Source organism: Schistocerca gregaria, chromosome 7 (assembly GCF_023897955.1).
Source record: "Schistocerca gregaria isolate iqSchGreg1 chromosome 7, iqSchGreg1.2, whole genome shotgun sequence".
NCBI classification, from domain to species: Eukaryota; Metazoa; Arthropoda; class Insecta; order Orthoptera; family Acrididae; genus Schistocerca; species Schistocerca gregaria.
Window position 1 is genome coordinate 185,460,054 of NC_064926.1, and position 13,796 is coordinate 185,473,849.

The 13,796-nt window shown below is 43.4% G+C and overlaps 1 non-coding gene across 1 annotated transcript; it reads left to right on the forward strand.

Moving 5' to 3' along the window:
- The first annotated feature begins 13,372 nt into the window (after positions 1-13,372).
- Positions 13,373-13,447, forward strand: Trnas-cga (transfer RNA serine (anticodon CGA)). Its single transcript has one exon. It is a non-coding gene; the product is annotated as a tRNA-Ser (tRNA).
- The last annotated feature ends 349 nt before the right edge of the window (positions 13,448-13,796 follow it).

Sequence of the window (13,796 nt, forward strand, 5' to 3'; positions counted from 1 at the left end):
TAAATTTTGATAAATAATCAGCATTGGCGGCCGAAGACTTCCGGCATAAGAAGTCAGCCTCATTCTGCCAACGGCCTTGTCAAAGAGGGCGGAGGAGCGGATAGAGGTTCAGGGCACTCTCTTGTCCTAGGGGTGGGAAATTGCCCCTAAAGGCGGTAGAATCACCAATGATCAACGACATGAGGATGTAGAAGGCAATGGAAACCACTGCATTAAAGACACGTAACGTGTATCCACAGGACATGTGGCCTGTAGCTGAATAAGTGTCAAGATGATCTCTCCATTGGCAAAAGATTCCGGAATAGTCCCCCATTCGGATCTCCGGGAGAGAACTGCCAAGGGGAAGGCTACCATGAGAAAAAGATTGAATAATCAACTAAAGGATAATATTCTACGAGTCGGGGCGTGGAATGTCAGAAGCTTGAACGTGGTAGGGAAACCAGAAAATCTGAAAAGGGAAATGCAAAGGCTCAATCTAGATATAGTAAGGGTCAGTGAAGTGAAGTGGAAGGAAGACAAGGATTTCTGGTCAGATGAGTATCGGGTAATATCAACAGCAGCAGAAAATGGTATAACAGGTGTAGGATTCGTTATGAATAGGAAGGTAGGGCAGAGGGTGTGTTACTGTGAACAGTTCAGTGACCGGGTTGTTCTAATCAGAATCGACAGCAGACCAACACCGACAACGATAGTTCAGGTATACATGCCGACGTCGCAAGCTGAAGATGAACAGATAGAGAAAGTGTATGAGGATATTGAATGGGTAATGCAGTATGTAAAGGGGGACGAAAATCTAATAGTCATGGGCGACTGGATTGCAGTTGTAGGGGAAGGAGTAGAAGAAAAGGTTACAGGAGAATATGGGCTTGGGACAAGGAATGAAAGAGGAGAAACACTAATTGAGTTCTGCAACAAGTTTCAGCTAGTAATAGCGAATACCCTGTTCAAGAATCAGAAGAGGAGGAGGTATACTTGGAAAAGGCCGGGAGATACGCGAAGATTTCAATTAGATTACATCATGGTCAGACAGAGATTTCGAAATCGGATATTGGATTGTAAGGTGTACCCAGGAGCAGATATAGACTCAGATCACAATATAGTAGTGATGAAGAGTAGGCTGAAGTTCAAGACATTAGTAAGCAAGAATCAATACGCAAAGAAGTGGGATACGGAAGTTCTAAGGAATGACGAGATACGTTTGAAGTTCTCTAACGCAATAGATAATAAGCAATAAGGAATAGCGCAGTAGGCAACACAGTTGAAGAGGAATGGACGTCTCTAAAAAGGGCCATCACAGAAGTTGGGAAGGAAAACATAGGTACAAAGAAAGTAGCTGCGAAGAAACCATGGGTAACAGAAGAAATACTTCAGTTGATTGATGAAAGGAGGAAGTACAAACATGTTCCGGGAAAATCAGGAATACAGAAATACAAGTCGCTGAGGAATGAAATAAATAGGAAGTGCAGGGAAGCTAAGACGAAATGGCTGCAGGAAAAATGTGAAGACATCGAAAAAGATATGATCGTCGGAAGGACAGGCTCAGCATACAGGAAAGTCAAAACAACCTCTGGTGACATTAAAAGCAACGGTGGTAACATTAAGAGTGCAACGGGAATTCCACTGTTAAATGCAGAGGAGAGAGCAGATAGGTGGAAAGAATACATTGAAAGCCTCTATGAGGGTGAAGATTTGTCTGATGTGATAGAAGAAGAAACAGGAGTCGATTTAGAAGAGATAAGGGATCCAGTATTAGAATCGGAATTTAAAAGAGCTTTGGAGGACTTACGGACAAATAAGGCAGAAGGGATAGATAACATTCCATCAGAATTTCTAAAATCATTAGGGGAAGTGGCAAGAAAACGACTATTCACGTTGGTGTGTAGAATATGAGTCTGGCGACATACCATCTGACTTTCGGAAAAGCATCATCCAAACAATTCCGAAGACGGCAAGAGCTGACAAGTGCGAGAATTATCGCACAATCAGCTTAACAGCTCATGCATCGAAGCTACTTACAAGAATAATATACAGAAGAATGGAAAAGAAAATTGAGAATGCGCTAGGTGACGATCAGTTTGGCTTTAGGAAAAGTAAAGGCACGAGAGAGGCAATTCTGACGTTACGGCTAATAATGGAAGCTAGGCTAAAGAAAAACCAAGACACGTTCATAGGATTTGTCGACCTGGAAAAAGCGTTCGACAATATAAAATAGTTCAAGATTCTGAAAAAAGTAGGGGTAAGCTATAGGGAGAGACGGGTCATATACAATATGTACAACAACCAAGAGGGAATAATAAGAGTGGACGATCAAGAACGAAGTGCTCGTATTAAGAAGGGAGTAAGACAAGGCTGTAGCCTTTCCCCCCCACTCTTCAATCTGTACATCGAGGAAGCAATGTTGGAAATAAAAAAAAGTTTCAGGAGTGGAATTAAAATACAAGGTGAAACGGTATCAGTGATACGATTCGATGATGACATTTCTATCCTGAGTGAAAGTGAAGAAGAATTAAATGATCTGCTGAACGGAATGAACAGTCTAATGAGTACACAGTATGGTTTGAGAGTAAATCGGAGAAAGACGAAGGTAATAAGAAGTAGTAGAAATGAGAACAGCGAGAAACTTAACATCAGGATTGATGGTCACGAAGTCAATGAAGTTAAGGAATTCTGCTACCTAGGCAGTAAAATAACCAATGACGGACGGAGCAAGGAGGGCATCAAAAGCAGACTCGCTATGGGAAAAAAGGCATTTCTGGCCAAGAGAAGTCTACTAATATCAAATACCGGTCTTAATTTGAGGAAGAAATTTCTGAGGATGTACGTCTGGAGTACAGCATTGTATGGTAGTGAAACATGGACTTTGCGAAAATCGGATCAGAAGAGAATCGAAGCATTTGAGATGTGGTGCTATAGACGAATGTTGAAAATTAGGTGGACTGATAAGGTAAGGAATGAGGAGGTTCTACGCAGAACCGGAGAGGAAAGGAATATGTGGAAAACACTGATAAGGAGAAGGGACAGGATGACAGGACATCTGCTAAGACATGAGGGAATGACTTCCATGGTACTAGAGGGAACTGTAGAGGGCAAAAACTGTAGAGGAAAACAGAGATTGGAATACGTCAAGCAAATAATTGAGGACATAGGTTGCAAGTGCTACTCTGAAATGAAGAGGTTAGCACAGGAAAGGAATTCGTGGCGGGCCGCATTAAACCAGTCAGTAGACTGATGGCAATAGGAATCGATTCAGCCTTAATACAAATGACAGTTTTCAAGCTATCCCCATACTGCAACTTTTTGAGAGAATGTCTGTGTTATGGCAACACAAGCAATGAGAGCAGCTAAAGTGGGTTGTGATCGTGACGGTAACCAAGTGTACTGATGTCCTAGTAGTACCAGTCATCACCTCAACAGCACCACACTATGACCTCAGCCAGAAACGTAATACTGGCAAAGGGCTGTGTGTCCATCGAAGAGTTCTGCAGACAACTTCAGTAGACTATAGGACAGGATTGTTTTCAAAGAATCAGCAATTTTGACTGGGAGAGACATCTACAAACCCTCTTTACACACACTTAGTTCGGAACTTTGTGTGGTTCACATACTCCTTACAGTCACATCAAATTAGTGAACTGGATCAAAATTATCCAGTCAATAAAATGCTGAACAAAGGGGCTAGGGTACAGAATGCTGGTCTGTACATACAATGATTTACAGTATAAATGTTTTCTAAAAGCCAAAATGCGAATGGCAGATTTAAGCAATAATAGAGAATTTCAGTCGGATTGATTCATATATGGACTGTGGAAAAATTGTCTACGTGTCCTCGCACATGTCCCACTTTTTTTAATATCGTTCTAATGATCTCTACGCACGGCACACGACGGAAGCACCAGATTCATTCTGAGTTGCGTCTCCTCTTTGGTTAAGAAGTGTCCCTCTACAGCCACGTAATGGCTTGTAGATGAAAAAGTGAGTGGGTGTATCGTAGGTGCCCTGTGCGACAGTTTTTAAACCACGAAAAGGAAGATTGGTAGCCGACCTCTGTGACCGAGCGGTTCTAGGCGCTTCAGTCTGGAACCGCGCTGCTGCTATGGTCGCAGGTTCGAATCCTGCCTCGAGCATGGATGTGTGTGATGTCCTGAGGTTAGTTACGTTTAAGTAGTTCTACATCTAGGGGACTGATGGCGTCAGATGTTAAGTTCCATAGTGCTTAGAGCCATTTGAACCTTTGAAGATTGGTAGACTGAGTGTCACGGTCCCGTTCGGTGGCCAGCGATAACTCTAAGAGCTCAGAAACATGTTTCCAGAACTAAATATCACTCAGCAATGGAGTGTGCTTCGATTTGAAACTTCATGGCAGATTAAATGTGTGGCCTACCGGAACTGGAACCTGGGACTTTTGGCTTTCGCGGGCAACTGTTCGACCGAGTTATTCAAGCACGACTCACAACTCGCCTCGGATCTGTGGTGAAACCATGTCTTCGCAATATCCTTTCTTCAAGATAATACCAGTAAGGTATGCAGGAGGACTTCTGCAAAGTTTGGAAGCCTGGAGACGACAAACCGGCGAAAGTAAAACTGTGAGGACGATTCGGGGTGTCGTGCATGGATAGTTAAGTCGGCAATGTACTTCTCTGAAAGGCAGAGGTCCCAGGTTCGAGTACCAGTGGCCTCGCGGGATTAGCCGAGCGATCAACGGCGCTGCAGTCATGGACTGTGCAGCTGGTCCCGGCGGAGGTTCGAGTCCTCCTTCGGGCCTGGGTGTGTGTGTTTGTACTTAGAATAATTTAGGTTAAGTAGTGTGTAAGCTTAGCGACTGATGACCTTAACAGTTAAATTCCATAATATTTCACACACATTAGAACATTTTTCGAGTAGCAGTCCGGCACACAGTTTTAATGTACCTAGAAGTTCGACTCAGAAACATGTATTGTCAGCAACGAAAACGATTTTGAATAACATCTGTAAATTAATGAAAACATGCATGGAATGAATTTTCAGTGATTTTCATTGAAATGAGCTTTGATTAGTGTTATCGGTATAATTGTAGCGAACTGTCTATGGTACTGCAGTTTCACGTAAGTCCTTAATCATAGTTACTTTTATATCTAAGATGTCTTTTACAAACAATGAAGTTAACGTCATCTATTAAAGACGAATTCACATCTGTCCGCAAATACATATCATAATAGCCGACACATTAGTCACTAGAATATCAGCAACTCTATTGATTTTTGAAAAGATTGCCATTATTCTTCAGTCTCAGTTGCACATTTTTAATTACATGACATGTTTCAGTCACACTGGATATCTACAGTCTAAGTAGTTGTGTCAGTTGAGTACTCTGCTACGACTTTCTGAACAGAGAAGACGGGTTGCTGATGCAACTATTTAGGATTGAAAATGATCCAGTGTGATCGAAAAATGTCATGTAACTACAAGCGCGCAACTGAGACTCAAGAATAAATGAAAACTGTTTTATACGTATTATTTTAATTGTGGCTCTCTGGGGCCCGCGATCTCTGTTTTTGCTGCTGTGACGGTTCGCCGAAACTGGGTAGGCTGACTCTGCTCAGACGTTCAATGCGTGTTGCTGTGTTAGTTCAACATGTCGTCATTAGGAGGCAGTGACGTAGATCACCAAACCGACAACAAAACACTGGAAGGATCGTTTTGTATGGCAACTGAACACCAGACAATGCGTCTGTCGGAGCATTACATCCTGTACGGCGAACAGTGCTACACCGGAATCCAATAGCACGGCTGCAGCGGATGAAAGCGGATCGCACGTAGGACTTCCTGGTTTCGTGACAACATGAGCGCGTCAATAACAATAAAAAGCTCTGATATTTCCGCAGCTAATAACGAATGATGGAATGCACAACATTATTACATTGTACTTACTGTGTTCAAGATAAATATTTTTGTGACGAAAAATCACCAAATGTTCCGTTGGTCACAACAACATTTATGTAGGAGTACGCAAGTAAAGATGTAAGGAGAAAGAGAATAATACGATATATTAAAAAATTACGTATTTGTTTCAGTATTTGCTATGGACAGTTCTATACTTCGGATAAAGGCATCTCATATTATACAAAAATAAGGATTTTATTCACGTCATACAGGATAAAAGAACCGGCTTTAGGATGTATCGCAGTTCTGAACTGTTCACGACTGGAGAAGATTCCTAACTGTTACAGAGGGCTTGAGGCGGCTGGATCGCTCTTCTTCCACTGCCAGTCACGTACCTTTTTTTTTCTACTGTGTCAACGTGTCAGTGCTGCCGCTGTGGTAGGTAACTCTTGGTGCCTGTCAATGTTGCAGTAGACGTTAACACTTTGTGGTTGTCGGAGCTGATGGTGTAGTGCTAAAATGTGTACCTGAAACCGAAAGCTGCGGGACAGAATCCCTGTCATACCACGCAATAGTAATTCAGTCTACTTTTAAACTAGCATTCACTTCTGAATGATATGAAAGTTTTAATGCTTTTCACTGGTAGAATCAGTGGCGTGCGCTTGGGGCGCCAAGTCGTCTAAGCCACTTGGAAGACGTGAACCAGGCGGTTGACCCACAAGTAATTATTATTATTATTATTATTATTATTATTATTACTATTATTAATATTATTATTATTACTATTATTATTATTGTTGTTACTATTACTTCGCTGTTCAAAACTGGCAGCAACGTTATTATCTGGGATATTCTCTCGCCATACGTATACTACTGGCCATTCAAATTGCTACACCAATAATAAATTCAGATGATAAACGGGTATGCTTTTGACAAATATGTTATACTAGAACTGACATGTGATTACATTTTCACGCAATTTGGGTGCGTAGATCCTGAGAAATCAGTACCCGGAACAATCACCTGTGGCCGTAAGAACGGCCTTGATACGCCTGGGCATTGAGTCAAACAGAGCTTGGATGGCGTGTACAGGTACACCTGCCCATGCAGCTTCAACACGATACCACAGTTCATCAAGAGTAGTGACTGGCGTATTGTGGCGAGCCAGTTGTTCGGCCACCATTGACCAGATGTTTTCAGTTGGTGAGACATCTGGAGAATGTGCTGGCCAGGGCCGCAGTCGAACATTTTCTGTATGCAGAAAGGCCCGTACAGAACCGGCAACACGCGGTCGTGCATTGTCCTGCTGAAATGTAGGGTTTCGCAGGGATCGAATGAAGGGTAGAGCCACGGATCGTAACACATCTGAAATGTAGCGTCCGCTGTTCAAAGTGCCGTCAATGGGAACAAGAGGTGACAGAGACGTGGAACCAATGGCACCCCATACCATAACGCCGGGTAATACGCCAGCATGGCGATGACGAATACACGCTTCCAATCTGAGTTCATCGCGATGTCGCCAAACACGGATGCGACCATCATGATGCTGTAAACAGAACTTCGATTCATCCGGAAAATGACGTTTTGCCATTCGTGCACCGAGGTTCGTCATTGAGTACACCATCGCAGGCGCTCCTGTCTGTGATGCAGCGTCAAGGGTAACCGCAGCATGGTCTCCGAGCTGATAGTCCATACAGCTGCAAACGTCGTCGATCTGTTCGTGCAGATGGTTATTGTTTTGCAGACGTCCCCATCTGTTGACTCAGGGATCGAGACATAGCTGCACGATCCGTTACAGCCATGCGGATAAGATGCCTGTCATCTCGACTGCTAGTAATACGAAGCCGTTGGGATGCAGCACGGCGTTCCGTACTACCCTCCTGAACCCACCGAATCCATATTCTGCTAACAGTCATTGGATATCGACCAACGCAGGCAGCAATGTTGCGATACGATAAACCGCAACCGCGATAGGCTAGAATCCGACCTTTATCAAAGTCGGAAACGTGATGGTACGCATTTCTCCTCCTTACACGAGGCATCACAACAACGTTTCACCAGGCAACGCCGTTCAACTGCTGTTTGTGTATGAGAAATCGGTGGGAAACTTTCCTCATATCAGCACGTTGTAGGTGTGGCCACCGGCGCCAACCTTGTGTTAATGCTCTGAAAAGCTAATCATTTTCTTATCACAGTATCTTCCTCCTGTCATTTAAATTTCGCGTCTATAGCACGTCATCTTCATGGTGTAGCAATTTTAATGTCTAGTAGTGTAGTATACTGGCATATAGGAGTTAGCCGGGCGTAGTAGTGTGGCTAAGGTTTTTCAAGAGAAGTAGCAGCCTTCTGAAATTTCATAGAAATGGGTGATGATAATCTTCAACTACTGAAGTAATATATGGAATAGTTAAATTAGCGAGCGGGAAAAAATAAGGGGTAGAAACTGTTTTAAGGAAGAAGTACGCTAAGAATATTTTATTGTAAAACATGAATCGAATAAACTAGTTTTCTTACTTGCAAAATTCAAACTGTGTTCTTCAAATCCTCTATTGAGCTTGAGGACCCAGAGAGAGTACACCTGGCATTTAGTCGGCTGTTCTTCTGGGCTTGAATTCGAAAATTTTTCTTCTCATTGAATGCAGTCTCTGTCTCCTTCACTTCGAAAAACCGCTCTTTTAGAGCTGGGTTTCATTATTCTTGATATTGTGCCCTCCCTTCTGTTCGATGCTTTCCGTTTTCCCTTCTTTTTACTTGCTTTCCTTCTATGTATCTATTTGCCGCCTCTAGGTGACTTTCATAAGGACTTACTGTAAGCATCGCCGCAGAGGCCTTCTATTTGCCGCAGCTTTTACGTTTTCTCCCTACACAAAATGGACAGAAGCCACCGCCGAGACAGCCATTTTGCCACCACTGGTGCCATTACACAAAAGCTGTATACTCTCTAATAGCTTGACGGGATTGAGATAGGATTATAGAGTCAAAATATGACGCTTTCAATACAATTTCATTAAAAACACGTAAGTCACATTCTTTCTCCACAACAAATACACTAACTGACCACTTACCTGGATTATTGAAATCCACATAAATTATTATAACTTTGAGGCGAATCACAGCAAATAGGGTAGACTTTATAGGGTGACCAGGCTCTCCAGGGACAATAAATTACAACATTACTCTGGTAGAAAGTCGATACTTAACATTCAGAATTAACGGTTCCACAAGATTTAATATATTTCACATGTTGTACGCTGTATGTAGCGCGACTTGGTGGCTAAATGGCTACATGTGAAACGTGTGATTCAAAGCCGGTGGTAGAATTTTTTTGACACTTATCTCTTCTTTGTTCTCTGGCAATGTCTCAGTACATCCCAACAGGCCCCGTGGCCCGGAGTCCACGTTAAACGGTTATGTCCCCCGTAAATGTTTAGGTAAGTCAATTCAAAGGTCGAGGGACGGCAAGGGCATACCACGTACAGTGGGATCATGCCCAGTGAAGCTTTGCGGTGATCGGGTAGTGGACAGCTTTACATTGTCTTACACTGTAATATCTCTCAGTCATACACCTGTAGGAAAACCGATTACACACACAAAATCTACACTACTGGCCATTAAAATTGCTATACCAAGAAGAAATGCAGATGATAAACGGGTATTCATTGGACAAATATATTATACTGGAACTGACATGTGATTACATTTTCACGAATTTGGGTGCTTAGATCCTGAGAAATCAGTACCCAGAACAACCACCTCTGGCCGTGATAACGTCCTTGATATGCTTGGGCATTGAGTGAAACAGAGCTTAGATGACGTGTACAGGTACAGCTGCCCTTCAAGCTTCAACACGATACCACAGTTCATAAAGAGTAGTGACTGGCATTTTGTGACGAGCCAGTTGCTCGGCCACCATTGACCAGACATTTTCTATTGGTGAGAGATCTGTAGAATGTGCTGGCCAGGCCAGCAATCGAACATTTTCTGTATCCAGAAAGGCCCGTACATTCGGTCGTGCATTATCCTGCTGAAATTTAGGGTTTCGCAGGGATCGAATGAAGGGTAGAGCCACGGGTCGTAACACATCTGAAATGTAACGTCCACTGCTCAAAGTGCCATCAATGCGAACAAGAGGTGACTGAGACGTGTAACCAATGGCACCGCATACCATCACGTTGGGTGATACGCCAGTATGGCGATGACGAATACACGCTTCTAGTGTGCATTCAATGCGATGTCACCAAACACGAATGCGACCATCATGATCCTGTAAACAGAACCTGGATTCATCCTTAAAAATGACGTTTTGCTATTCGTGCACCTAGGTTCGTCGTGGACTACGCCATCGCAGGCGCTCCTGTCTGTGATGCATCGTAAAGGGTAAACGCAGCCATGGTCTCCGAGCTGATAGTCCATGCTGCTGCAAACGTCGTAAAACTGTTTGTGCAGATGGTTGCTGTCATGCAAACGTCCCCATCTGTTGGCTCAGGGATGCGTATAAGATACCTGTCATCTCGACTGCAAGTGATTTGAGGCCGTTGGGATCCAGTACGGCGTTCCATATTACTCTCCTGAACCCACCGATTCCATATTCTGCTAACATTCATTGGATCTCGACCAGCGCGAGAAGCAATGTCGCGATACGATAAACCGCGCCGCAATCGCGATCGGCTACAATCCGACCTTTATCAAAGTCGGAAACGTGGTGGTACTCATTTCTCCTCCTTACACGAGGCATCACAACAACGTTTCACCAGGCAATTGCAGTTTGTGTATGAGAAATTTGTTGGAAACTTTCTTCATAGCAGCACGTTGTAGGTGTCGCCACCGGCGCCAATCTTGTGTGAATGCTCTGATAAGCTAATCATTTGCATATCACAGCACCTTCTTCATATCAGTTATATTTCGTGTCTGTGGCACGTCATGTTCGTGGTGTAGCAATTTTAATAGTCAGTAGTATAGTATGTTGTATAGCTTCGAGCACCTGAAATGTGGAACTATGTTGCACAAAGATGATCACAGAGGGGGGGATGGAGTCTGGGAAGGTGTAATGAAGACTCGAGTAGGCACTGTCCCACCAGACCTCACAGATGTGGACGAATGTGGTGATTTGTCTGACTAGGAAGATGCGAGCGTTATGGAGAACGCGCTGGGTGACGAAACAAGTGTGTACAGGGCCTGTTGAATGATCATGCGCACAAACCACCGCTTTGGCCGCTAAGCTGACAGGGGCGCCACAGGCTCCACAACAGTTAAGGTTTCTATACAGGACTGTCACAATTAGTACTGGCCGCCCGGGGCGCCAAGCTCAGAGGGTCACTAGCTGCGTCGAAGTGCAAGATGTGTCCACAGTGGGTATCAAAAGCAGTAGCGAAAGCTGGCACGGATGAAAGTATTTGAGGGAAAATGGTGGAGGAATTGGTAGGGTGGGGGAAGGCGGGACAGGGGGGTGCCAAATAAAAATTCACTTGTGTGGAAAAAAATGTTCTACAACAGGCTTGAGTGAGTAAAGGGGGCCGGCCGGAGTGGCGGAGCGGTTCTAGGCGCTACAGTCTGGAACTGCGCGACCGCTACGGTCGCAGGTTCGAATCCTGCCTCGGGCGTGGATGTGTGTGATGTCCTTAGGTTAGTTAGGTTTAAGTAGTTCTAAGTTGTAGGGAACTGATGACCTCAGATGTTAAGTCCCATAGTGCTCAGAGACATTTCTGAACCATTTTTTTGTGAGTAAAGGGGTATTGTTTTCCTGAAAGAGCACGTAGCCTCGGGGTTGTAGGAACGACAATAGAATGGAAGTGATCTCCATTGTCCAGGGTTGTTATTCAAGAAACACTAGAGGTGTTCGCTTACTTTAGGAAATGGTCCACCACACCATTACGCCCATCCGTGTTTTTCGGTGCTTCGGTAGCTTGCTCTCTTACTGTCGTCGCAGTCCCAAACGATGGATTCTGCCCTCATTACTACCCATAGCTGGGCACCTAGTCGTTAGCTACATCATCGGAAAGAGCGTGCATGGTGATGGCATGTGACACAAAGCCTGCTGCCGTCCACATTTATCCGTAGCTCGGCTTTCTGGTGGTCCTGATCGACACTCTCGCTACTTTCACGTGAAACATAGCTTCCGGAAGACGAAAACTGAATTACGGAAACCGCCTGAAGCGGTTTTGCTACATTATTTGACCAAGTGACATCGTTTCAATGTGAACGAACGGTCGCTCGTTGAGCGTGTGGTTTTGTTGTAAGGTGACGGCTTAGCACGCACGGGGAGCTGCGTTAACGCTACCGTCAACACGATAATTTCCTACACTGCGAGAAAGTAATTAACAATCAACTGAAAACGGGTCAGTGGGAAATAAAACGTAAATAAAGTTTTCATTATTTTAAAAGTAATCGCTGTTAATACATATCTCTTACTGTGAGAAAAAGAGGTCAATGCCTTCATGGAAAAATGTTTGCGGTTGCCTACTCTAACAATACCACCACTTGCAAAGTAGGTTAGAAATCAAATTAATAATGTTGCTCACGCAGCATATGTTCGCTTTTTCGGGCAACATCGAAGTTATTGACTGTGGATGGTACCGTGAGAATGGAAATAATGAAGTCACTGTAAAGAAGTCCTTAATTTTGACACTTATCTTGAATGGATTCCCTCGTAGATTTCGTCGAAGTTGTTACGGCTCATCTTGTTGATTCTAGGGTTATTCCACTTTGACTGCTAGTAGGTCCAGATCTGTATTTTAGCAATATTTGAAGATCTAACAAAGGCGTTTTTCAGGAAATTCTTAATGATCAAACAATCACAGATCAGAACAATACTATGGTAGAAATAATTTTTGACTTGGTGTTGACGATCCACATTTTTATTAAACCTCTTGTAAATTCACATATACTTCTTCCTAATTGTCACATCACCAAGAAAACAGTTTTGTGTCATTCTTCATATATTTACTTTCCACTTTACCTAAACACTTGACTGTTCTTTTACAAACGAAATAACAACTTCTGCAAAGTGAAACAAAGACTGCTTTGTGCGCATTCGCGCCTAAACGGTTACAAGTAACAAAGATTATGACAGTCTCACAGAAATTTTGTCTTGAAAATTGGTCTTTTGTAAGTTACCCCGTTGTCCTCTCAAAATGTGCCCAAGGAACAGGAAGTAACTTTGAATAATAAGGGAAGATAAACTCCTTGTGATGCTAAGTTCCTCTATAATGGAAAATTTCGTTTCTCTTTCTGTCCTTGGTACCCGTAACATCTTCCTCGAACAACGCATGTCGCTGGCATCATTTCGGCTCTTGTCACTAGTTTGATGTAGAAAAAAGCCATAATTACAAAATTTAAGTGTCGGAACCCTTTCTCAAATCATTCAAACTGAAAGAAATGGCGTGTTCCTTAATCGACACAAGTATGCACAATATTAATATGAAACTTCCTGGCAGATTAAAACTGTGTGCCGGACCGAGACTCGAACTCGGGACCTTTCTCTTTCGCGCGTTCTCCTGCGACGGGGCGTGAGTCGTGCTTGGGTAGCTCAGTTGGTAGAGCACTTGCCCTCGAAAGGCAAAGGCCCCGAGTTCGAGTCTTGGTCCGGCACACAGTTTTAATCTGACAAGTTTCATATCGCGCATACTCCGCTGCAGAGTGAAAATCTCATTCTGAATATTAATATGGTTTGCGTGCTAAATCAAATTTTCAGCGGCTTCTCACTAGGTTTCACGATCTCGCAGCCGAACACGAACACAGCGAACAATAATGATTCCACCTTGTATTGCCCAGTTCTGCCAGGTATTACTAACTATTACAGCTCGGCACAGTTTCCTGTGTCACTGATCAAAGACCCCAGATATACACACTCATTCATAACCTCATAGCTCTTTAAGCAACCAGTAAGTTGGATTTGATCTAATCCTTGCCGATTAATAATTATTACTGTTCTTATGTTT